At 41.2% G+C, this 26926-nt stretch overlaps 1 long non-coding RNA gene across 1 annotated transcript in view; it reads left to right on the top strand.

Annotated features, from left to right (window-relative positions):
* Positions 1-469: 469 nt before the first annotated feature.
* Positions 470-26926, top strand: part of LOC144679327 (uncharacterized) — an 83141-nt gene continuing 56684 nt past the window's right edge. The window contains exon 1 of the long non-coding RNA XR_013576319.1: positions 470-560. This is a non-coding gene — a long non-coding RNA (uncharacterized LOC144679327). The remainder of the gene's footprint in view (positions 561-26926) is intronic.

A 26926-nucleotide genomic window follows, 5' to 3' on the forward strand; every position in this document is an offset into this window, starting at 1 on the left:
ACACTCTAAAGGGGTTCTATGCTTAATGGGTCGACAAACCGTTTTTTTAAATGACTGATAGGGTGAATGAACAGAAAGTATACTTACGCCGTGCATTCCGAAAAAAAAAAGCCCGTCTTGTCGCGATCTGGGGTCAGAGGCTGACAACTTTTATCATGTGTGTAAATAAAATCTTCCAACAAATATACGCACAAAGCTATACAGAAAATTGAAAATTGCGTAAATTGGTTTATATAAAAATGTTTGTTTATATCGATATAGTGGTATGATTGTGATAATGACAGTTTTTATGTGTATGTAGGCGTTCCCGTCAGAGACACTGGTTCAGGTAAATGGCTCCCGCTTCTCGCAGCAGTCCCGGAATAGATTTCCGCATGTCACTCAGGGCTGCTCGTACAGCCACCGAGGCTATGCTGATGACAGTGTGCGCGCGCACCCCATGCAGGCGACGTTTCCAATGGTTAATTCAGCCGCAAGAACTCAGCCAATCGGGCCCTTCGCTCGAGATCTGATTCGCGGCTCGTGTTTCCTGTGTTATTGGCCGCGTGGGTTGAAGTAGCGTGAGTGTCCATCTCCCCTCCCCCTCTTCTCAGTAATGGACATGGCAGGGGTGGGTGATGAACCCTGGAAGGTGTACATACTGCTCGGGCAATGCTTTCTGCTTGGGTGTGAAAAGTGTTTGAACTCGAGTCAGCTGATGGTAGCGAGTCGGAGCTGTGAAAGCCGTCACTCGGCTACGCACGTGCCACATTGGGCAGTGCGACTATCACTGAGGGACATCCGGGTAATGAAGCGCGAGGTGCTAGGACTCTCGGTCACGCACACGCGCAAGCTCGCCGGTTGGGCGCGCGGCTCGGGGGTCTCGTGCACGCAGGTGAACTGTATCCGAGGGAGCCCGCGTTCTCTTAACCATCCGGATAACAGACTCATCTGCTTGCTCTAATTTTGTTCCTTATTTAAAGAACTTTCCCTTCTCGGTGACACTCTGTTCCGTCGAGATGGAGTAAGTATAAAAATATACTTGCTGTGTATTTGAGTTTTCAGCGGGAGCCTCATAGACATGCTGCAGCAATTGTGAACCACAATCCAACCCCGGTGACTGAGCGTGGTCCTCCTCCAGCAGAATTTATCAAATTTTCCTCATGTCAAAATGACAAACTGCCTCTGGGGAGATTAAGCTTTGTGTTGCGGGATGCCTGATTATTTCGGGCTACATTCCTATTCCGCGGTGGCGGAGATTTGAATAGGAAGCGGGGTCACAGACTTTAAGTATAACTAGCCCGCGAGGTATTGATCATTCAGTTATTTATCGGGCAAGCAGTTTGATAGAGGAGCATCTTGCTCTGGTCTGTCTGGCTTATTCTTACTGACTTTAACCCTCACAGCCGGCTCGGCTGTACTGTACTTACCTGGGTGAGTGGACTGACTTCGTACAACAAGCGGATTTCTGTAAGGGAACTTCTTCACCCACTACTGCTTGTCTTGTGTGATCATAAACTATAACTGTGACCTTGTCTGGGATAGTGTCCATTGCAAAATGAGGGTGAGGAGATACACTTAAATTGGAAACCATAATTCTTCGTTTTTTAATTTGAGTTTTTTGAAGAGAGTGGAAGAAGAGAACCAAAATGTGAACGGTTTTGTAATGATGGCAAAGACACTCATTTTCATCAGCTGTCCCTCGATTTGAGGATGATGTGCATTCAAGTTGGCAAGTTTCTGCCATGGGTCTTCATGTGAATGAAGATGCCAATTCTCGACCCACAGACCTTTGGGCTTTTGAGGCAGAATGCCCCACAAGGTAGGGGGATGTACAAGATCTGCGTTCTTTTCTTTCCTTCTCTGCCAGTGCTCTACCTCATCATTAAAACATTGTGACTCAGCGTGATGCCGCTTGATGGTCAAGGTGTTGCCATTTTGAACAATTGGTAGCAAGCTCCTCCGACTCATTAATGTCAATGCTGCTACACATCAAGGAGAGCTTCTGAGTGTCTTTAAAGTCTTTCTTTGTCTTTGCCCGGAACGTTGGCAATTTGAGCTGAGAAAACAGGACCTGTTTTCCAGTCCATCAAAGTTGATTTTGCAGGAGTTTTACCTGAATAATTGTGGCTTCAAGGAGGACACCAACGTTTGTTCGATGGTCCTCCCATTGAACTTGGAGGAAGTGGCAGAGGCAATGCTGATGGAATTTCTCTAACACTCATACATGTCGCAGTTACACAGACCAGGTCTCACTGCAGTACATGAGTGTGGTGACAACAACTACTCTGTAAGCTAGAACTTTTGCTACATGTGGAGGTCTTTGTTGTCAAACACAGTAGTAGGTTGTAGAAGGCTGAAGCAATTGCAGGATTGTGATGAAGTTTCTTAGCCATCCAAATCTTTGGAACAAAATCCACAGAGCCTCACGTTTTACTGAAAAAAATGTTTTGGTCAGGTCAACAATTGCAATGAAGAGTTCCAGGTGTTGTTCTCGATATTTTTCTTGGATTTGTCTGGCAACAAAGAGCCTGTTGGAGGTTCCTTTGGAAGATCTAGGAGGATTTCCTCAGCCTCTGGAAGTAGTCAATTCAGGAGTCATCAGGATTTTCCCTGTCATGGACTATAGGGAATAGCCTCAATAGTCTCCACAGCATGATTTATCTCCCTTCTTGAAGGTGATTAGAATTGTCATATTCGTCACATTCCTGAAGTTGGGGGAGGGGAGTTGGTTGCTGTGGAGGGGTACAGTTCTTTTCATTCCCAAATCCATAGGATGAATGCATGGAGTCTTGATATGAGCAAAAGTGCACCAGCTTTAAAGACCTCAGCTGGAATATGATCAAGGCCACAATTTTTGTTGTGTTTCATCCATTTGATTGCTTATTTCAGCTCTCCCATCGATGGTGGTTCACCTATGGATTTTACCACAGAGCACTGGGGATAGCATGGAGAGCATCAGCTGCCACTGTGGATTCATGGTTGGGAGTTGTTGAAAATGTTCTATCCAGCATTGACAAATGCCATTGTTGTCCTTAAGAAGTGAAACACAATCCGATGAACAAAGGGGATTTTGTCCATTTAACTTTGGTCTATAGATGGCCCATGGTGGCTTTGTATGTCATGATGGTCAACATGTGGTTGGATGTCTCTGACTTTTTCTTCTCTCCACATGTCCTTTATCTTCCAGATTTGTCTTTGGGAGTCACCTTGAGCTGTTGGAATGCTGTCGCCTTGACTTGCAACCTTGGGTTGTTCTGTCAGACAATGAAGACTGCTAGTTTTTGTTCTCAGGAGGTCACGTATTTCAGCATCAAACCAGTCTTGGTGACGAAGGTGCTCAAACTCAGTGATTTGACACAGGAGTCTCATACAGCTGACTTTATTTGATCCCACTGATCTGGGATTGAGTTGGATGTGTGAAAATTTTCCAGATTGGTTGTGAGTTGCACTTGGAATTTGTTTCTTCGGTTGGGCTGCTTTAGGACTGAGACATTGATCTTCGCTCTCTTAGACTTTTGGGCCTACGAAGTCTTGGTGTTAGGTGGAAATTCATCACCGATTGATCAAGTCGATGATATGTACAGTGGGCATCAGACATCTGTCCAGCAGGCATGGAATGAATGCTGCTGATATCACTTAGATCTTTGATTCAAACAATGGTGGTGCCAATGCCTAACAATCACTCCTGAGATTATTCATGAGTATTCTAAAATTCCAAGTTTCAAAATTTTAAGGGTTTCTTTCTTTGACCATGAAGATGCTAACCCTGCAGGGTGTGGTTCCCCAGCTAGGAGAATGTGGGACAGCCTATTTTTAGGGCACCTTTTCTAGCCCCCTCCCCATTTAGGATGAGTAGTGGGGTACCGTGAAGACAACTGCTCAGTCACAGATGCTGCTGACCAAGTACCCCCCCGTTCCAACACAGATGCCCAATGACCTTTATACATCTGCTGCCTGTGTGCAGACCCTTGACTAGGGACTCCCAGGTTCATAGTCCTGTCCTCATTGCCAATTCCCCATCACCATAGGACTTGGCAAATTCACCCTGCTAGAGACTGCACGTGATTTTGTTTAATGTGGGGACCTTCGGGCACCGTCATGAATACTTGTATTTATGGACATGAACTCTTGTCAAAATTCTGTTGGGCAAACGGCGAATAAGTCCTTGTTGCTTTGGAGGGACATTGGTTTATACTGAGTCATTCCTTTTGCTTTTTTAGTAAGAGAACTTTGGCCAACACAGTGCATAACTCCATTGCAGGCTGTGCATCAAAATTCTATTTTGTTCTTCCCAAGTTAGGGAAGAATGATAGCTGGATGTTACCCTTCTAAAAGTGCAGTTGCCTCTCAATCATAATTCAGCATTACCACAAATGACTTGTTCTTTGACAGTATTTGTTAATGCTTATTGAACTATGGATTAATGGTGCTTTTTTAAAATCCAAAATAGGCTTCTATTGCCAAATGCCTGAAATTTTCACCTGTATAAATTAAATATACAGTTAAAAACAGCAACAATTACTGGATTATGAATAGACATACTTTAATATTTCTCCATTGTGCTTTTTCCTTATTATTTCAGTGACAAGTATACTTACTATTAACTTATTAAAAATATCAAGTCAAAACTTCAACTTGCTCTCCTATAGCTAAACAAATTACTGCTCAATGTTGCACAGACCAACAATGTTCAAATTCAATCCTTTCTCGTTATTGATACTCATTTTCATTCAGCACAGACTATACACCATTGAAGTTAAGCCAGATCTGGGTCATGGCCTGGTGAATCATGCAACAGAGCTATTTAAAAAGTTTCTGATGTTCTGATGCCATCCCATGTTGTATGCTTTTTTCCAACACTTTCATGCCCTGCATACACATTTGGAATCATACAATTTTATGGAAGGAAGCCATTTGATCCATTAAGTGGCTGTCTGAAAGGGTTAAAGGAAATTGGGTAAATATTTGAAAAGGAAAAACAGAAGGAAATAGTAAAAGAATCTGGGCGATCGGATTGGAGATGCATAGATTATAAAAGTAAGGAAATTATGCTAAACCTTTATAAAACAATGATTAAGTCTCAGTTGGAGTGGGGGCAGCCTTCTGTCTCATTGTTTGCGCTATTGTATTTTTACTCTTTTATGGGATGTGGGCATTGCTTGCAAGGCCAGCATTTGTTGTTCATCCCTAATTACCCTTGAACTGAATGGTTTGCTAGGCCATTTAAGAGTTGACAATATTGCTGTGGGTCTGGTGTCACATGTAGCCTAAACCAGGTAAGAATGGCAGATTTTCTATTCTAAAGGACTTCAGTAGACCAGATTGGTTTTTACAACAATTGATGATAGTTTCATGGTCACCATTACTGAGATTAGCTTTCAATTTTAAATTCCACCAGCTGCAATGGTGGGATTTGAACCCATGTCCCCAGAAAATTAACCTAGGGCTAGGATTACTAGTCCAGTAACATTACCACTACTTCACTGTCTTGCCCCTGTGGGCAACTCCATGTTAAGTATCACCTGGTGTGACTCGGGGAAAGCCACACTGGCATGGCAGTCTCTGTTGCATTTGCTGCAGGAGGAAGACAGTGGGCTGAGAAGATGCACGATTTTCTAGCCTCTGCTTTCTCTGGGTCCTTTTCATGGCCAGCTGAGCTTTTCATTTCTGCTCGCCTCTTCCAATGCCCTTCCAAACAGAGGTCATGACTGTCAGCAACTGCTACCCAGTTGTCACTGTCATTGTCCTTGATTTTCATACCTCACTTGCAGGTGTCCTTGTAGTGGAGGTATGGACACCCAGAAGGTTGTGACCTAGTGGCCAGTTGACTGTACTGAAGGTCTTTGGGTATATGGCCATCATCCAACTGACGGATGTTTCCAAACCAGCGCAGACATCATCGGAGTATTGTGTCCAATTCTGGGCACTGCATTTTGAAAGAAGGGCGTTAGAGAGGCTGCCAAGGGACTTACTAAAATGGCAATAAGGATTAGGGACTTCAGTTATGTGGAAAGATTAGAGAAACTGAGATAAAAACAAAATACTGCAGATGCTGGAAATCTGAAATAAAGACAGAAAATGCTGAAAAAGCTCAGCAGGTCTGATAGCATCTTTGGAGAGAGAAACAGAGTTAACGTATCGAGTCCGTATGACTCTTATTCAGAGGTTCCAGCTCATACGGACTCAACGTTAACTCTGTTTCTCTCTCCACAAATGCTGTCAGACCTGCTGAGTTTTTCCAGCATTTCCTGTAGAGAAATTGAGGTTGTTTTCCATAGACAGAGTTAAGAGGAGATTTGATAGAGCCACTCAAAATTATGAATGGTTTTGAAAAAGTAAATAAGGAGAAACTGTTTCTAGTGGTAGAAGGATCAGTAACCAGAAGACAAAGATTTAAGATGATAGGCAAAAGAAGCAGAGATGACGTAAGGAAACATTTTTTTCACACTTTGAGTTGCTGTGATGCCTTGCCTGAAAGAGTGGAGGACACAGATTCAGTAGTAACTTTCAAAATGGAATTTGATAAATGCTTCATTTTTTTTAACAAGGAAGTGGAACAAATTGGACAGAAAAATTGAGGGGACAGGCAGGATAACTCCCGGTGAAGAGGAACTGCTCAGTCCCTTAATGGGTAATAAAGACTTGTTCTTCAAAGATTTAAGGCCTGAATTCTTTTGGGCTTTTGCTGCATCTGAATCTGAAAGGAAGCAAGAAAGAAAGACTTGTATTTATATAGCACCTTTCACAGCCTCAGGGTGTCCCAAAGCTCTCTACAGCTAATGAAGTATATTTGAAGTGAAGTCACTGTTACAATATAGGAAAGGCAACGGTCAATTTACACATTGCAAACCCCCACGAACAGCAAAGTGATAACGATCAAGTAATCTGTTTTAGTGATGTTGAACAAGGGATAAATATAAGTGAGGACACCAAGAATAACTTTCCTGCTCTTCTTCAAAATAGTGCCATGTGATTTTTTTTTAACCTTCACCTTAGAGGGCAGTTGGAGCCTCGGTTTAATGTCTCATTTGAAATACAGTGCCTCCAAAAGTGCAGCACTCCCTCAGTACTGCAGTGGAATGTCAGTCTTGATTTGTGTCCTCAAGCCTGGGAGTAGGATTTGAACCCACAACTATCTTGTTCAGAGGCAACAGTACTTCCAACTAGCCAACAGCTGACATCAGTGGTGCGGTAGAAATTCCTTTTGCACTTGTAAATGTGGCGTCTTTCACACCTCCAACAAAATTATAGCAGTTCAGCAGCAGAAAATCCAAGGAAATTCCAGGCCATGTTTTATTCGAGTTTCTGGTAAGTCTAATCATTAACTATCATCTTTGCCTTTTGATGGCAATACCCGGGTCACGTTTTCACTTATCAACATTCCTAACTTCATTTCCCATTTTACCTTAAGTCAAACTCCTGCATTATCTGCATTGTTAATTCGCCTCCAGGAAACTTAGATTTTTCTTTCTTTTCCCCTTAGCATTGCTTTCTGTAAAGCCCATACTTAATACTGTTGTCACAGCTAGTTGATCCTTTCAGCATCTTTCTCACACTTCTGAACAGTATACAAGAAAAAGCATCATCTGATTTCAGTCTTTCACTAAATTGTAGCTTCCAACATCCACCACAACCTATCATGGCTTTGTTTAATTTTATTAGCATTGCCAAGGCTATTGTTCCTTTGAATTTTCCTCATTTGTCTTTGCATGCTCAAACTACTTCCTGTTTCATGTTTCTTCGTGTCCCTGTATTCTCACTTTGTTGAAATTGAGCAGCAAAGTGGTTTACTCTCACATGCAGAACTCAAAACTGGAACTCCTTGTTGCAATTTGGGATTTATTATTGTATAAATGGATTAACTACAGTTTCCATAAAAAGGCCAAGTTTTAAATGAGCTGAAATTTGTGTCTTTATTTTTTTCATATGGAAATTAGCACAGCCGAGATTTAACAATTAACTCCCAATAAATTGACAAATGAGAAAACATATCAAAATCCTTTTTGAGCACAATTGGAAGGAAATTGGGTACAGAGCCACTGAAACCAGTTTGCACCTGTTCAGCGGCAATATTTACTATGGATTCCACATCTCCCGTTGCTTCAGTTGGACATTGAATTTGCATTTGACACTGTATTTAGTTCCTACTTTCCACTACTTCAACTATTTGCAGATCATGTGTAAGTATGACACATTTGCCCCTATATAGTGGGCACTAAGGAACGAGAAACTGCTACTGAGGCCATTATTTAAATAGGAGCAGCTAGCAAACATTTCTAAAGTGAATGTCTGACTGATGATTGCTCCTGGTAGACGTATTACTGAGTTCCAATACAGCATTAATAATTTTGGACTTAAATCAACTCTCTTGCTTTGGGTGCTGTTGATGTTAATATCCTATAGGTTCTGTTAATGGAAGTTAAATACTTAGTAGTTTAAGGTAATATGGTGAACAGGAGTTGGGTGTTGATTAGATAATTATACTCGGATGTGTATATAAAGAAGAGTCAGCCAGCACTGGGGTGGTGTTATAGTGGAGAGTAAGCTCTGTAGCGAGCAATAATCGGTCTCTACTAAAATCACTCTGGTCTCTGTGCCTACTTGACAACCAGGCTTGGGAATTACCTCTGACACTGGTAGCAGAAGTTGGTTGCCTGAAAGTGGAGATTGGAGACTAAGATTTACTTCCAGAGAGAAGGTTAGAATTGGAGTTAATTTTTTTTGAGCGAAGACCGTCATTGGAGACTCTGAAGAAAGATGACTGAAACCAGGTTTAAGGTGGCAGGATATGCTTTTTCACCACTGTTTTGTGGAATGGAAAAACAAAGTGGATATGCGAAAATGGATTACGTCCCTACCAAGGAGAAAACAAGGTATAGCCTTGGCACTGTCACTTCCTAACAAAAGTAAAATCAACTAGGTGCCAGTCAGTTGGATACTGATGAAGGTTTGGATCTACTATTAAACCTTATGGATAACATTTAAAATAATGTCTTATTGAATGCCTGTGAGGTTTGGTCGGACTTTGATTAATTTAGAAAAATGGATGATTCTTCTATACATCATGAAGTTTAACCAACTATATATGAGATTGCAGCGATTCCACTTGGAAATTCCTAAATCAGTACTTGCCTTTAAATTGTTGGATTGTGCTAGGATATCAAACATGGATAGGCTCTTGGTTTTGACCAGATTGAAATTCAAAGAGAGAGAAATGTTTTTGGATCAAATGTCTGAAGCCTTCATTTCTGGCCACTTTTATGGTGCATATGGGCTCTTCAGCAGTGACAACAAAGATGGAGGGTACAATGCTAGCAGCTTTTCGGGACTGTTTGAATAGGGCCCAAACGTCTATATGAAAGAAGAATTACAGACATTAAGTCTGAGGACAGAGACCCTATTGGGTTTCTGGAACAGGCAGTGGGAGTTGGGCAATTATGGAAGGAGGATGAACCCGGGAGCTGGAACAGGCAGCAGGAGTTGGGCAATTATGGAAGGAGGATGGAATAACCAAGGGGTGGTGAACAAGTACTCCAGATGCAACTCTAAGTATCATTCTGCATTGAATTGCCCAAAACTGAAAAATAGTGTTTTTTGAGACAACGCATGACGTGGAAGGTATGGAAGGCGAAGAGGACGATAATGACTAATCAGAAGGAATCGTATTGGTCCCCAGAAGCTTCAATCCAGCAATGAATATCCTAGTGGCAGATCCATTCAGTTGTGCAGTTCTAGATAGTGGGTGTCCGTTCACAATATGTGAAGTGGACTGGCTAAACTGTTACATAAATTCTTTAAGTAAGGAAGACAGAAGGAAAGTCAAAGAATATGACAGTTCTATTTGTTTCAGGTTGGGTGATGGTAACACGTTGAAATCACTAAAAAGAATAGTAATTCCGTGTAAAATAGCAGAGGTAAATCATTTTATCAGTACTTATGATGTATCGAGTGAAATACTTCTACTGTTAAGTAAGCCTTCAATGAAAAAGGCCCAAATGAATTTGGACATGGAGCACAATAAAATGGTTGTGTTTGGGAGATCTGTAGATTTGCACTTCATAGTCAGGACATTATTATATCCCTTTAACATTCTGTCTAGAGATGATAGTCCTTAGGGAGGCATTAATGACAGCTGGGGATAAGGATTTAAAGGGGAAGAAGCAAATTATTACAAAACTACATTGACAATTTGCACATCTCTCTGGCCATAGGTTGAAGATTCTGTTAAAGAATGCAAGGGTACTGGATGAGGAATACACTAGACTTATCAAGAATATTAATGAAAAATGGGATATTTGTAAAAAGTACAAGAGAATGTCATCATGACCAGTAAGCCTCCCATTGGCGAGAGACTTTAATGAAACTTTGGCGATGGATGTCAAAGTAAGGGATAAAGAAAAAAATATTTTTCTTCTACATTTTGTAGACGTAGCGATTAGACTTAGTCTGTCAATGGTAATTTATAGTAAAGACAAAAAGTAATTATCAATAAGATAATGGAAAGATGGATAGGAATGGGGCTGGGAGCACCAGTTAAATCAGCTAAATTCTTTACAATGGAGGAGAATTTGCCAATGATGAATTCAGGAGTATGTATGAAAATTTGAATATTGTAGTAATGTATTCAGCAGCAGAAAGTCCTTTAGCAATGGGATATGTGTGAGAAATCATGACGTGATTGATGAAATGCTCCAAAAAATTTTAGCTGACTAACTGAATTGTAAATTGCAACTGTTCTAGCACGGGCAGTATATGCAAAAAACACACTTCAGATAGTTGGGGGCTACAGCCCCTATCAGTTAGCTTATGGCAGGAATCCGAAGATACCTTTAATAACGTGAGGCCATCTCCCGGCTTTGGAGGGGACTACCATTAGTCCCGTTTTCACAGAACATTTGAATGCCAAGCATGCAGGGAGGAGGGCATTTATTAAGACGAAGATTTCAGAAAAAATCAGGAGAGCTTTGAGGTGTGGAATCAGGCCGTCAGAAATTATTTTTAAGCCTTGAGACATGGCGTATTATAAAAGGGAAGGGCAGAAAGAATGGAGAGGCCCGGGAAAAGTTGTAGGCAATGATGGAAAAACAATAATCTTGCAATATGGAGTGACCAGGAAGTTAGAATAGACTCCCCAACAGCAGGAAAAGTAAGTTTGATGATATTCCTAGCACTTTTAACGACATACTCATGGGAATGTTAATCTATTGACGTCAAAGCAGCGTTTTTGCAAGGGGAGCAATTTGAAGGAGAAGTATTCTTAAAGCCTCCAAAAAATGCTGGAGTCATTGGGAATTTTGGAAGCTAAATAAGTGTGTTTACAGGCTAAACAATGTATCCAAGGTATGGTATTTTTCAGTTAGCTCCATCCTACTAAAAGCTGGTTGTCCTCAGCGAAAAGCAGATCCAGCAATGTTTCATCGGTTTGATGAAGGAAAACTAGCAGGCATTTTTTTAATGCACATAAATGATTTCCTGTTGTGGGGGATCTGCAACATTTGCGAAATTTGTGATTGATGAAATTATAAAAGAATTCAAAATGAATTCAAAATTGGAAAGCGGGCTTCTGGAGCTTTTAAGTATACAAGGTAGGACATTAGTCAGACTAAATTGGGAATAACCCTAACTCCGCTGTTTTACCTAGAGAATGTTAATAGGATCCCTATTTAAATTGGGCCAGACCCTCACAGACTTAAGACTCTACAATCAATTAAGAAACTTAATTGGGCAATTAAACTGGTTATGCACACAAACTATGTGTGCTATGATGTTTTAGAATTGAGCACCATGCTGAAATATGCTACTGTTGGGGAAGTGCTAAAAGCAAATAAGACATTGAAGAAATAAAATTTAGAAGAATGTACACTTAGATTTCCAGACCTTGGTGACCCAGAAGGGATGACATTAGGTGTTTTTAGTGACGCCTCACACACTAACCTCCCTGATGGTTATTTGAGTACAGCAGGATTCATTTATTTTTAGTGGGAAGAAACGATAAATGTTGCCCATTTGCATAGGAATCAAAGAAAATAGAGTAGTTAAGAGCACCTTACCTGTGGAGGCACTTGCACTGGTGGAAGTGACAAATATTGCTATATATTTTAAAGGAATTCCTATATAAGGGGCAACCAGGGAAAAATGTGCCTATAGATTGCTATAGAGATAACCATCACTTTGGGACAATGTCCATTCGACAAAGAGTGTTAAGGAAAAGAGGTTAAAGATTGATTGTATAGTAAGATGATAACATTTTGTATATTTTATGAATAGTTTCTGTTTGCATCACAATTTTGTTTAAAGACAAGATGGGACTCTGTTAGTATCTAATTCATTCTGTTCATGAATGTTAAATAGCTTAGGCAATAAGGTGAACAGATGTTGAGCATTGATTAGTTAATTATACTCAGAAGTAGATAAAGAAAAGTCAGCCAGCATTAGGGTGGATGTTATAGAGGAGAAGTAAGCTCTGTAGTGAGCAATAAACAGTCTCTACTGAAAGCATCCTAGCCTCAGTCTACTTCACAGCCAGGTTTGACAGTTGAGTACTGAATAACTCTTTTCTGGACACAAGAATTGCATTCTGTTGTATTTGGTATATAATAGGGAGATGATGAAGACATGCAGGTGACTATTCTTGGTGATGGATATTGTAGGCACCAAGATGGAGAAGGGCACCTTCCTGCACCTAACCTGCTGGTGCATTTACCATCTCTGCAGCAGTTTCCTGATGCCTAACTGATGAACAATGTATAGTTAGTTTATCAAGCTTCAGGACATATTGGTTCCTGTATAACCTCTCTGTTAAAGCTTAGCAAGGTACAATGTGACATTTTGCAGGTTGAATTGGAGCCATAGTACAAGGTTGGCAAACCATTGTCTGTCAAAGGAAAGATGATCATCACTTGCATTTGCTTCAGGGGAGAAGGACTCATGGGTGATACCTGCAATGTAAGTCAGTGTATAGTTCATAGGTGCACTCACCCAGTGAGAAATAGATTGTTGGCTGGAGCTGGGGTATTTGGCAATTTCCCCATGGAATTCATGTACATTAAGCTCCTTCCAAATGTTTATAAAAGACCAAGGAGGTAGCAGTGGATATAGGCATTTGTACTCTCTGCCATAGTCCACATGGAACCATAGACATTTCTCATTTGTTTCAGAAAGAGAAAGTAGTTATGGCTTAAGGGGTACCACTTTACATCAAGCATTGCTGACCAGGAATCTCTCCCGCTCTTATTACCTGCCATGGGTGTGGTGGAAGGATTAACAGGTGATTATCAATCTGTTTGGCTGTGCCATGAATGCTCCTTCTGTGACCAATAAGTCCTGGAGTGGGACTTGTGGTTTAGAGGGAGGGACACTACCCATTGAGCCACAAGACCTTTCTATTTGTACTTTGCTGCAATGGAAAGCATAGGAAATGATTGTGCTTTGTTAATATGCAACTTATTGGGGATCACATTCATAATTGTATGCATATGAATACTAGATGCCCACATAGCATACACAATGCTTCAATTCTTTACAAGTAAATAGTTTTCCCACTGTTAGCGGACACACCCTGAAGGGTTGCCTTCTGGGTCCTGGGTATCCAATACAGCTTGGCTGATGGCACCTTATGTGCCACTCTCAAACTTTTGAACAGAGAAAGTTCAATGATTCTGATGCCTCACATAGAGCTCACAATAGGCATACATTGATACTCGCACAAGTTAGGGGTAGCTGACTGATCAACAAAAGCAGCCAAAATAACTACTATCCTGTTTGATTCATAGTCTGGACATCAACTTCAGTACTGTCTTGGAGGGATAGCAATAAAACTCTTTCAAAGAAGAGAGGGAGGAGAGACCTGAAGAGCCAGAAGATGGTCAGGTTGCAGCAGGACCCTTTTGAGCAGCTAAATTCTTTCACCGGATATTATTGTATGCAACTTTCTCTTGAAACATCCTGAAATATTCTCATTAGCATTATATTCCTCCAACCCAAACCCAATCATCCTGAATCTTAAATTTTATCCACAAAAACCACAAACCCCTGAACAAGTAACCTCTGGTCCGGCCATAAAAGGCCCTCTGCTGAGCACAATATCTTGACCAAATTATTAGGTCATGTCAAAGTAGGTGTCCTGAATCAAAAAGGTGGGGGAGTGAATTTTAACACCCAAAGTTCATTGTTTGAGGGCAGGTGGGTTTAAAATTAATCAGTTCTCAATTTGGATTGTAAGATGGTTCCAAACATGCTAACTTCTGGGTTTAATGGAGGCCCATTTGCCAGCAGGAAACATTCTTGCCACAGTTGGAGTTTTAATTATTGCAGGCAGACAGGTAGTTCTGGGTGCAATTAACATTCTTAGGTGACATGAATGATGTCCTTGTAATTTTTTTTAACCTTGCTCTAAATTTAACATGCACAGCATGGGTTTCCTCCGGTTTCGTTGGGTATTTAAACTTGTCATTGCCCCATCTGCATAAAAGCTCACTACTTGAGCAGCCTGTTGGTCATAAATGCAGAAGGCTGGTGATTGATGGATTATTTGCCAGGCCTAGTAGTTTTGTAACTTTTCCCTTTGATGACAATTGTAGGAAGAATGGGAACTGAGATGTGCCTCTCTAGCTGGTTTCTCAAGTACGGGATACCATCAATTACATACATGTGGCAATCTACACACAAACACAGCAACGAGAAGTTTTATGAACCACAAAGGATATTCTTCCATCAATGAGCACAAGAGAAGGTTCATGCAAGTGTGCACCGATTCCCTAGGAGCTTTTGTGATTCTTTCATACTGCACAGTCCAACATACCAGAACCTTTTCTTCCAGGAAGCAGACTTAAGGACTGGCTCACTGGGGCAAGGAATAGCCCCTTCAACCTTAGCACAGGACACCTGCGAGGAACCACCCCAATGAGGCGCAGAAGCGCTACAACAAGATCCAAATGACACTTGTGTGCCATAGAGCAAGCCATTGGAATGTTGGTGCATTTCAAATGCCTAGATAGGTCTGGAGGTGTCCTTCAGTACTTGCCAATGAGTGTCCAGAATAATAGTGAGGTGCTATGTCCTGTGCAACAGAAGTTTGCAAGTAAAGGAGGATGAAGGGGCTCATCACATATATTTTTATGAGGAGAAAATAGAGGAGGAGGAAGTTGATGATAGGATACCTGTTGCCAGATGGTTGCTTGCATTGCTACCAGGGATGTTCTAATATCATGAACGTTCACCTGAAAAACATAGGACAGGATCACTGGTTTTCATTTCTTATTATCAGGACCACCCGTAATCCCCCTCCCTCTTTTACGCTAATCAGTCTGTCAACAGCTCACTCACCCATTGCACATCTGTCCAATGGGTTCTGTAATTTATTGACATATGAAACAATTGAAAAGACGACTTAGTACTTGAGATTCAGTAATGGGCAAGATGTGGAAGTGATACTAATCAACAGATCTTATGTTGATTACTCAACATTGTAAGAAAAGGAAACTTAACAGCATAATATTAAATATACATGTGCATATTTTAGTGAATTAAGCTTTATTTAAGTTATACTTATCACTTCTACATGGTATGTCCCATTTGGTTTTCACAGAGAGAGATAGGCTACTCAAATCCATGAAGCAACCTCGAGTTTTGGAACGCCTGAGGACCCTGACAAATACTGCTCTACATGTACCTGTACAGGGGCAGACTTAAGACATCAGGAAAACAAGGCATGTGTTGGGTCCTGACTGAGGGTGAGGACAATGGGTGAGAAGTGTGATCACTGTGAATGACGTTGCCACTTCCATGTCCCGTTTCGCCATTACTTTCCTGGGCATGCACCACAGCACTCCTACAACTCTGCTACAGGCCTGCTTGGTGGAGATCAGTGACCCATTGTAAAGCCAGGGATATAGAATTTCATCTTGTTTAAGGGGCAGGTAAATTAGCTTCCAGATTTTGCATGGTTGTGATTATGGCCTGCATGGACTTACTTGAGAGACTTGCTTGAAGCTCTATGGGGTGCATTCTCGCAATTTCCTGTGTCACCCATCCACTTGTGCTGGAGTTAGTCTTCTCCATTCTCTCCGTTATTATGGTGTGCATGCGTGTATGTGTGGCACATCTGTCAGTACCTGGCTAAGTTGCTGATGCATGTCTCGTATTCCCCTTTTCAGCATCTGTGCCCAGCTAAATAGAGCTTGTAAGTTGGATAACTGTTCTAATAAAAATTCTGGACCTAACTTTATATGACTGCTTTTGCAACCTGTATTAACACAAGAACCTATCTGAAATTGTTTCGCAGTTTTGAGAAGTATTTAAAGCTTAAGGGCAAAATTGGTGTTCAGCATTAGCATAAAACAGCATTACTGAATAAGCAAACTGTTTTACAAACTGCCCAATTTTCTCTTTCATTGGTGTGACCACAGAAGACCAACTTCACCCCCTAATTGTCCGTATTTTGAATAATTTTCTGGACCATCAGTGCAAAACATTTCTTCAACTTGCAATTCATCTAATCTGTGTTTTAACAAAGGTATTAATGCCTTAAAATTAGATGGATAACAGAATTTTTAATGAACACATTAAGAATTAATATGCTAATATCACAGATAAAAGCAAAATACTGCGGATGCTGGAAATCTGAAACAAAAACAAAAATTGCTGGAAAAACTCAGCAGGTCTGACAGCATCTGTGGAGAGGAAGACAGAGTTAACGTTTCGAGTCCGTACAACTCTTCATCAGAACTAAAGAGAAATAGAAATGTGGTGAAATATAAGCTGTTTAAGGGGGGTGGGACAGCTGGAGCTGGATTTATTTCCATCCATTGTTTTATCTCCACCTTTTAGCCTATTTCGATCCCTTCCCCCCACCCCACCCCCACTAGGGCCATTTGTTACTTGCTCATCCTGCTTTCTACCCTTAATATCACCATTAGCACATCCTTTAGCTAATATCACCACCATCAACACCCCTTTGACCTTTTGTTTATGACATCTTTGGCAATCTCTCCTTTGCCTCCACCTATCACTGGCCCTCTATCCAGCTCCACCTGACCCACCCCCCTTAAACAGCTTATATTTCACCACATTTCTATTTCTCTTTAGTTCTGATGAAGAGTCATACGGACTTGAAACATTAACTCTGCCTTCCTCTCCACAGATGCTGCCAGACCTGCTGAGTTTTTCCAGCAATTTTTGTTTTTGTTGCTAATATCACATTGTATAATTAGATTTGTGTAAATTTTAAATTGTGCACAACAGATTAATTACAATGTACACAAGTTCCCATGAGGTCTGTGTCCATCTATATGTAAATTCAATATGTCAATACATAGAATCAAGTTTTATAGAAACAGAACTGTTGATGGCTGTAATATTGAATGATCTTTTTGATTTAGACAAATATGAGGTAATTTTGCAAGTCTACCTTGTTATTGGTGAGTTATGGAAATTTAGATGTTCACCATCCACAATAATTTTTATTTTTGTCACCTTCCTCATAATAACCCAGGAAGCAGAAATGGGTTTCTGTTTGATGCCGTTGACGGGGAAGGGGCAGCCAATGCAGCCCTGGCAAGGTAAGAGGATTGAAATCCTTGTCAGTGTGGTAAAGTAGTAGCCCTTTTCTCCACTTTGTTTCCAATTGCTTGCACTTGGATAGGATTGTGACAAGAAATCACCCCGCAAGTATACTTTCATTGGAATGAGTCAAGCTGTGGAATTGCCTTGGTGTATTCTGGATGTTATGTACTTAAACTTAGTTTTGTAGTTTACATAATACATAATCTCTGAATAAACAAAGCAGAGCCTCTGGCTGATCCCCTATCTCAACGCCTTACTCCTGCGCTCTCCCCAGATCCCTTGACACCGTTAGAGCCCAGAAATCTATCTATTGCCTTCTTAAGTAAATTCAGTAACTTGGCCTCCACAGCCTTCTGTGGTAGAGAGTTCCATATGTTCACCACCCTCTTGAGTGAAGAAGTTTCTCCTCCTCTCAGTCCTAAATGGTCTGGCCTGTATCCTGAGACTGTGACCCCTTGTTCTAGACCCTACAGCCAGAGGAAGTATCATCCCTGCATCCAGTCTGTCTATCCCTGTCAGAATTTTATGATCTCCTCTCATTCTTCAGAACTCCAGTGAATGTAGGCCTATATGGCCCAATCTCTCCTCATACAACAATCCTGCCATCCCAGGAATCAGTCTTGTGAACCATCATTGCACTCCCTCTATGAAAGGATAGCCTTTCTTGGGTAAGGAGACCAAAACTGCACACAATACTCCAGGTGTGGATTTCACCAAGGCCCTGTATGGCTGCAGTAAGACATCCTTGCTCTGTACTCAAGTCCTCTCGCAATGAAGGCCAACATACCATTTGCGTTCTTAACTGCTTGCTGCACCTGCATGCTTGCTTTCAGTGATTGTTATACAAGGACCAGGTCCTTTTGTACATCAATATTTCCCAATCTATCACCATTTAAATGATACTCTGCCATTCTGTTTTTCCTACCCAAGAGGATAACTTCACACTTAACCACGTTATACTGCATCTGTGATGTATTTGCCCACTCACTCAACCTGTCTAAATTGCCTTGAAGCCTCCTAACATCCTCCTTTATCATTCACATTCCCACCAAGTTTCGTGTTCTCAGCAAACTTGGAAATATTACACTTGTCTCCCTCATCCAAGTCATTGATATATATTGTGAATAGTTGGGGCCTGCCACTCTGAGAAAGACCCTTTTATTCCTGCTCTCTGTTTCCTGTCTGCTAACCTATTCTCAATCCATGCCAATATTACCCCCAATCCCATGTGCTTTAACATTACACGCTAACCTCTTATGTGGGACTTTATCAAAAGCTCTCTGAAAATCCAAATACAGCACATCTGCTGGTTTTCCCTTATCTATTCTGCTAGTTACGTCCTCAAAGAACTCCAGTAGGTTTGTCAAACATGATTTCCCTTTAGTAAATTTTTGCTTTTAGCATTTCAAGCAAAGCTGGGAAGTCAAACTGTTGGAATTGTGGATACAAGAGTCAATTTAATTCTTTAAGCTCTTTCTCAAGTTCTGATATGATTTGAAGTGATAATTCTTATTGTTCGCAGTGGTCGTATTTTATTCAGTATAAATAAGACTTAACACATGCTAATCTTTGAACAGTAGTATCAAAGTGCAACAGCATTAGCATTGTGTTTGGTAGAAGTGCCATCTCCACGTAACTGCTCCCGAGCCGTACACCAGGTACTGTCACATCAGTCAATGCCACATGTAATACCGCTATAAACTTTATGCTTGGGGAATTTTCTCATGTTCTCTCTTTACACAGCAAAGCATATGGAGACTGATTTAACCCCAATCATTACCTCGCTATTATTTGAACAACCTAAATACATAAGATTTCATTTGCCCACCCAAGTCAGGTCAAACTCTCAAGATCTCTGGCTTCCCATATTCAGACTCCTATCAGCTCAAACATTCCAAAGCCTCAGCTCTACACGCAATTGCTTACTCTGCCCTCTATCTGGGCTCTGGAATTCTGCTTAGTTCTCATGCAGCAGTGAAGGCCCATACAACAATTCTCCATCAAGTCACCGCTCAGCCTTTTTTACTAGAGCGTATTATAAGCAGGAATAAAATAGTATAAGATTAAGTATAAAATGAAATTAAAGAAGTGTCCAGCCAGTCATTGTATTGAAGTTAGCTCTTGATAATTTGCAAGAAAACCCAGTGTAGGAATTTCCCAGAATCCTTACAAAACTTTGTTCCACCAACTTGTTAGCATTTGGTACTTTTAGACAAAGTTGTTTTGTTAGCACATCCCAGCTTATTCTAGTAATTGAGATAAATTATATATGTAGTTTCTTAATGGTTCATGATAATGTGCCAGTACCTGAGACAAATAGAAAGATAACTTAAAAAAAGTGAGCAAATCTGTAGGTCGTGACTAATATAAGTTAAGCATGTGACAGAGACAAAGCCTGTGAAACAGAGAATAATTAGACTCTTACCAGGACTAAGATCAGAAAAAAACTCAAACAGATTAGCTAGTCATTCTTTTCATTTGCTATTTGCAGGATCTTGAATGTAAATTGGCTTCTGTATTCATGTACATAAGAAATTAATTGATTGTCAAATACAACCTGAAGGTGTATTAAGACCCCATCTAAATGCAAGTTCTTTTTTACTGACCGCCATGGCATACCTTCTTTCTTTGTATACCATTTTAACTATGAAACACTGGAGTTAATTTTCAGATATAGTGCACATCAGGTGTAAAACAGGCAGAGCAAAGGCCAGCCTGTTGACAGGAATCATAGTTGGGTCCCATTTAATGGACAATGCTCAATGAACTGAAAATCCAATGGCTTTTTCTTGAAGCTAATCTGGAAGTCGTCACTTAAAGAGGGGAGGATAAAATCCCAGTGGTGGGAAGCGAAATTGGCTGTGGGCTGAGATTTTTCTGGTTGTTGGCTGTCCCTCAATTCCAGGATGACGTCTACTCAGCCACAGGTCTTGATGTGACTGAACAGGACAATTCTCAAGCCACGTATCTTTGGGCACATGGGACAGGATGTCCCACGATGTATCCCCATGAGGGATCCAAGTGCAGGATTTGCTTCCTTTTCTTCCCTTCTCTGCTGCTGCTTTGCCTTATTAAGACATTGTGACTCAAAGCATGATGCAGCTTGATGGATAAGTTGTTGTCATTCTTAATAATTGATAGAAAGCTCCTCCCAGTCATTAATGTCAATGCTGCTGTGCTTCAAGGAGAGCTTCAGAGTGTCTTTGAAGTGTTTTCTTGGTCCTCACTGGAACCTTGGCCATTGAGAATTGATGGATGGTTTGTGGCCAATAAGACACAGTGTTAGGTCTAGTAAAGTTGTTTTTGCAGGAGTGTTGCCTGAATGATTGTGGAGCTGGCTTCAAGAAGGACAGTAGTATTTGTTCAACAGTTCTCTCATTGAACCCAAAGGATGCAGTGGAGGCACCGCTGATGGAATTTTTCTGGTGCTCTTATGTGTCGCTGATAGAATTCTAGAACTAGGGGTCACTGTTTAAAAATAAGGATTAGCCCATTTAGGACAGAGATGAAGAGAAATTTCTTCTCTCTGAGGCTGGTGAGTCTTTGGAACTCTTCCTCAAAAGGCTGTGAAAGCAAAGTGAACATTTTTAGGACAGAGCTAGATTGATTCTTGATAGGCAAGGGGTTGAAAGGTTATCAGGGGTAGGTAGGAATGTGGAGTTGAGGTTGCAATCAGATCAGCCATGATCTTATTGAATGAAAGATCATGCTCCAGGGGCTGAGTAGCCTACCCCTGCTCCTAATTCGTATGTTTATATGATACACTGTCCAAGTCTCACAGCAGTACAGGAGTCTGATGATGACAACTGCTCTGTACACTAGGACTTTCATTACCTGTGAAGGTCTTTGTTGTCAAACGGTGATTGCTGTAACTTGTAGAAGGCTGAGCTGGTGCAGCTTTTCATTGGTGACCTTTTGAAAGAGGTGGCTGCCAAGTTATGGGAAGTGCTCAACATATTCCAGAGTTCCAGAGTGAATGTTGCCAAGAGAAAACTCATATCAACCCACACCTAGTCAGCCAAATATTCCTTCAACATATATGGCAGGGGGAATATTTGGCTGACTAGGTGTGGATTGATATGAGTTTTCTCTTGGCAACATTCAAGGACAGACCAAGTTTCTTGTAGGCAGAATTAAAGTGATCCAGAGTGGCTTGCAAATCTGGTGCAGAGTGAGCAACAATGCTACGGTAATCTACAAACTGTTGGTGATGTATGGTGGTCAGTTTAGTTTTGGCACAGAGGCAACTGAGGTTAAAAGGTTTTCCATCTAGGCGATATTTAATACTGATACCCAAGGGAAGTTGATCTTCGATGAGGTGAATAACCACTGGCAGGCAGATTGTTAATAGTATGGGGACTATCACACAACCTTGCTTGGCAATGGTCCGGATTTTGAAGGCGCCTGTTTCATCTCCCACTCTAGACAGTTGCAATCATATAATCATGAAGCAGTTGCAGGATTGTGACCAAGTTTCCAGGCAATCCAAATCTTTAGAGCACAATCCACAGAGCCTCACGTTTACTGAGTCAAATGCTTTGGTCAAGTTGATGAACACAATGAAGCGTTCCTTGTGGTTTTCTCAACGTTTTCTTTGGATCTGTCTGGCAACAAAGAGGTTTCTCTGGAAGGCCTGAAGCCACACTGTCTCTGGGAGGATTTTCTAAGCCATAGGAAGTAGGCTATTCAGGAGAATGCATGTCATTTTCCCTGCTATAGACAAGAGGGAAATACCTTGCTAGTTTTCATAGCATGATTATATCCCTTCTTGAAGTTTCAATTGTTGCATTCCTGAAGTTGGTCAGGGGAGGAGGAGTTTTTTTCCTTCCAAATTTGTAAGTTGAGTGCATGGAATCTTGATGTGAGCAAGACTGTGATGTTTGAAGACCTCTGCTTGTATACCATTGGTGCCACAGGCTTTGTTACATATGAACATACATACGAATTAGGAGCAGGAGTAGGCCACTCGGCCTCTTGAGCCTTCTCCACCATTCAATAAAGTCATGGCTGATTTGAATGTAACCTCAACCTCAAGTTCTTGCCTTCCCCCGATAACCTTTCACCTCCCTTGTTAATCAAGAATCTATCTAGCTCTGCCTTAAAAATGTTCAAAGACTCATCTTCCACCACCTTTTGAGAAAGTGAGTTCGAAAGACTCACTATCCTTAGAGAAAAGAATTCTCCCCATCTGTCTTAAATGAGTGACCCCTTATTTTTAAACAGTGACTCCTGGTTCTAGATTCTCCCACAAGAGGAAACATCCTCTCCACATTCAACCTGTTAAGACCCATCAGGATCTTAAAGGTTTCAATCAAGTCACCTCTTACTCTTCTAAATTCCAGTGAATACAAACCTAAACCTGCCCAGCCTTACCTAATAAGACAACCCGCCCATTCCTGTATTCGTCTCTTAAACCTTCTCTGAACTGCTTCCAACTCATTTACATCTTTCTTCAAATAAGGAGACCAGTACTGTACGCAGTACTCCAGATGTGATCTCACCAATGCCCTGTACAACTGAAGCATAACCTCCCTACTTTTGTAATCAACTCCCCTCACAATAAATGATAACATTCTATTAGCTTTCCTATTTACCTGCTGTACCTCTTGTGATTCATGCACTAGGACACCCAAATCCCTCTGCATCTCAGAGCTCTGTAATCTCTCACCATTTAGATAATAAGTTACCTTTTTATTCTTCCTGCCAAAAGTGAACGATTTCACATTTGTCCACATTATACTCTATTTGCCAGATCTTTGCCCACTCACTTAACCTATCTATGTCACTTTGTAGTCTCACAATTTACTTTCCTACCTATCTTTGTTGTCAGCAAATTTAGTCACTATTCTTTTGATCCCTTCATCCAAGTAATTTATATAAATTGTAAAAAGTTGAGGCCCCAGCACTGATTCCTGTGGCACAACAGTCGTCACATCCTGCCAACCAGAAAGACCCATTTATGCCAATTCTCTGCTTCCTGTTAGCTAACCAATCTTCTATCCATGCCAATGTGTTACACGCTACACCATGAGCTTTTATTTTCTGCAATAACCTTTGATGTGGCACTTTATCAAATGCCTTCTGGAAACCTAAGTATAGTACATCCACCGGTTTGCCTTTATCCACAGCACATGTGAATCCTTCAAAGAACTCCAATAAATTGGTTGAACATGATTTCCCTTTTACAAAACTATGTTGACTCTGCCTGATTGCCTTGAATTTCTCTAAGTGCCCTGCTATAACATCTTTAATAATAGTTTCTAACAATTTCTCTATGACAGATGTTAGGCAAACTGGCCTGTAGTTTCCTGTTTTCTGTCTCCCTCTCTTTTTGAATAATGGAGTTATATTTGCTATTTTCCAATCTAATGGAATTCTAATGAATCAAGGGAATTCTGGAAAATTAAAACCATTGCATCTACTATCTCAGGAGCCATTTCTTTCAAGACCTTAGGTTGAAGTCCATCTGGACCTGGGTATTTGTCAGCCTGCAGCCCCAACAATTTGCTCAATACCACTTCCTGGGGTTTATGATTTTCCCAAATTCCTCCCTCCCTTCCATTTCCTGATTTACAGCTATTTCCGGGATGTTACTTGTGTCCTCTATAGTGAGGACCGAAGCAAAATACCTGTTTAGCTCGTCTGCCATCTCTCTACTTTCCATTATCAATTCCCCAGACACTCTCTCTATAGGACCAATGCTCACTTTGTTGACTCTTTCCTTCTTTAAATATCTATAGAAACTCTTAGTATCCATCTTTATATTACGAGCCAGCTTTATCTCACACTCTAATTTTTCCCCTCTTATTAATCCTTTTATCATTCTTTGCTGTTCTTTATATTCTTTCCAATCTTCTGACCTGCCACCCATCTTTGCGTAATTATATGCTTTTTCTTTAAGTTTGATATTGTCTTTAACTTTTTTAGTTGACCACGGATGGTGGGCCCTTACCTTGGACTTTTTCTTTCTCATTCAAATGTGTATATTCTGTGTATTCTGAAATATCCCTGTAAGTGTCTGCCACTGAACTTCTATTGACATATCACTTAACCTTATTTGTCAGTTCACTTCAGCTAGCTCTGCTTTTTAAGTTTAAAATATTAGTCTTGGACACACTCATTTCTCCCTCAAAATCAATGTAAAATTCAATCATATGATCACTGCTACCTAGGGGTGCCTTCACTAGGAGGTTATCAATTAATCCTATCTCGTTGCTCAAAACCAGGTCTTGTATAACCTGCTCTCTGGTTGGCTCCAGAATGTGCTGCTCTAAGAAACTATCCCAAAAACATTATGAACTCGTCATCTACGCTACCTTTGCCCATTTGATTTTTCCAGTCTATATGTAGATTAAAATCCCCCATGATTATTGCTGTACCTTTCTGGCAAGCTCCCATTATCTCTTATACTCTGTCCTACTGTGTAGTTACAATTAGGAGGCCTGTACACCACTCCCAAAAGTGACTTCTTGCCTTTAACATTCCTTATCTCAACCCAAACTGCTTCTACATCTTGGGTTTCCTGAACTAGGGTCATCCCTCTCTAATGTGCTAATACCATCATTAATTAATAGAGCCACCCCTCCACCTTTCCTAACTTCCTGTCCCTCCTAAATGTCACTAACCCTTCAATAGTTAGGTCCCAATCTATGTCATCCTATAGCCATGTCTCTGTAATGGCTATAAAATGGTACTTATTTATTTCCATTTGCGCTATCAGTTCATCTGTTTTGTTTCGAATGCTACATGCATTTGGATACAGAGCCTTTAGTTTTGCCCTTTTATTATTTTTGCAGGGTCTAGCCTTATCTGCTAATTTACTCTTAGAATTGCACTCTGTCCCTTCCTGTCACAGTCTGTTTATCATTTCCCATATTAATACCTGTCTCTCTTGCCTTGTCTCTACTCTTTTGGCTTACCACATTTTCCCAATTTTGATCCCTTGCCCCTACTATTCAGTTTAAAAAAAACTCTACTTCCCTAGTTAGGCGACTCACGGACACCAGCCCCAGCACGATTCAGGTGTAGACCATCCCAACAGTATAGATCCCACTTTCCCCAACACTGGTGCCAGTGCCCCACAAACTGGAACCCACTTCTCCCACGCATTCATTTCTCTAATCTTGTCCTATGCCAATTTACGCGTGACTCAGGTAATAATCCAGAAATTACCACCTTTGAGATTCTGCTTCTTAGTTTGGTGCCTAGCTTGTCATACTGAGCCTTCTTCCTCATGCTGCCTATGTCGTTGGCACCTACATGGACCGCGAACACTGGATCCTCTTCCTCCCAGTGTCAATCCTCCTTACCATACTGTCCCCTACTACCACTACATTCCTTTTTGATCTCCCCACTTGGATGGGTTCCTGTACCATGGTGCTATGGTCAGTTTGCTCATCCACCCTGCAGCCCCCACTCTCGTCCAAACAAGCTGAGAGAACCTCAAAGCTGTTGGGCAATTGCAGAGGCTCACACTCCTGCCCTTTGGGTCCCCTTACCTGCCTCACTCACAATCATACCCTCCTGTCCCTGGCCACTGACCAAATCAGAAGACCCTATCCTAAGTGGTGTGACTGCTTCCTGGTATAAAGCATCCAGGTAACTTTCCCCCTGCCCGATGTGTCGCAGAGTCTGCAGTTCAGCCTCCAGGTCAATGACTCTGAGCTGAAGTTCCTCAAGCTGTTAACACGTAGTGCAGACGTGTTTGCCCTGTATCACAATGTTAACCAGGAGCTCCCACATGATGCAGTCTTGACACACCACCTGTCCTGCCATCCTCAACGTGTTTTAAATAATTACTTAATTACGTTAGTCACTTATGTAATGTTGCTTTCTTATATATTTTGCTAGCTTTACCACCAAATTATGTACTATTTTAAACCTTAGGGATATAATAGAACTTACCAACTTACCAGATACTCACCCATCAGCTTGCTCCTTTCCCTGTAGTAGACCAAGAACCAATTTCTCTGGGATGAGAAAGATAGAAAGATGAAACGCACAACTCCTTGGCCAGGATTTTGCACTCGTTGGGCAGGTTTGGCGGGAGTGGTTGGAAAGCCATTTGGAAAGTGATTGCAGCCGGACCACAATTTCACGCTGGTGGGCCAATTAAGACCCAGCGTGAAATGCGCGCTGCAGTGCTCAGCGCTGCCTGTTTTGGGTTGGGGGCGGGGGGGGTGGGGTGGGTGGTGGGAGGAGGAGGGCAAGTGGGGAACTTCGTGCAGGAAAAGCTCCAAGGCACAGAGCTGCCTCAGGGAGCTGAAGATATAAAAAATCAAAAATAAATATTTTAAAAATGTTACAAGACATGTCCCTGCTCACATGACAGAGTCACATGAGGGGACATGTTATTAATTAAAAGTTAGAACTTTTATTTTAT

This window comes from Cetorhinus maximus, chromosome 4, assembly GCF_964194155.1.
Source record: "Cetorhinus maximus chromosome 4, sCetMax3.hap1.1, whole genome shotgun sequence".
Lineage (NCBI taxonomy): Eukaryota > Metazoa > Chordata > Chondrichthyes > Lamniformes > Cetorhinidae > Cetorhinus > Cetorhinus maximus.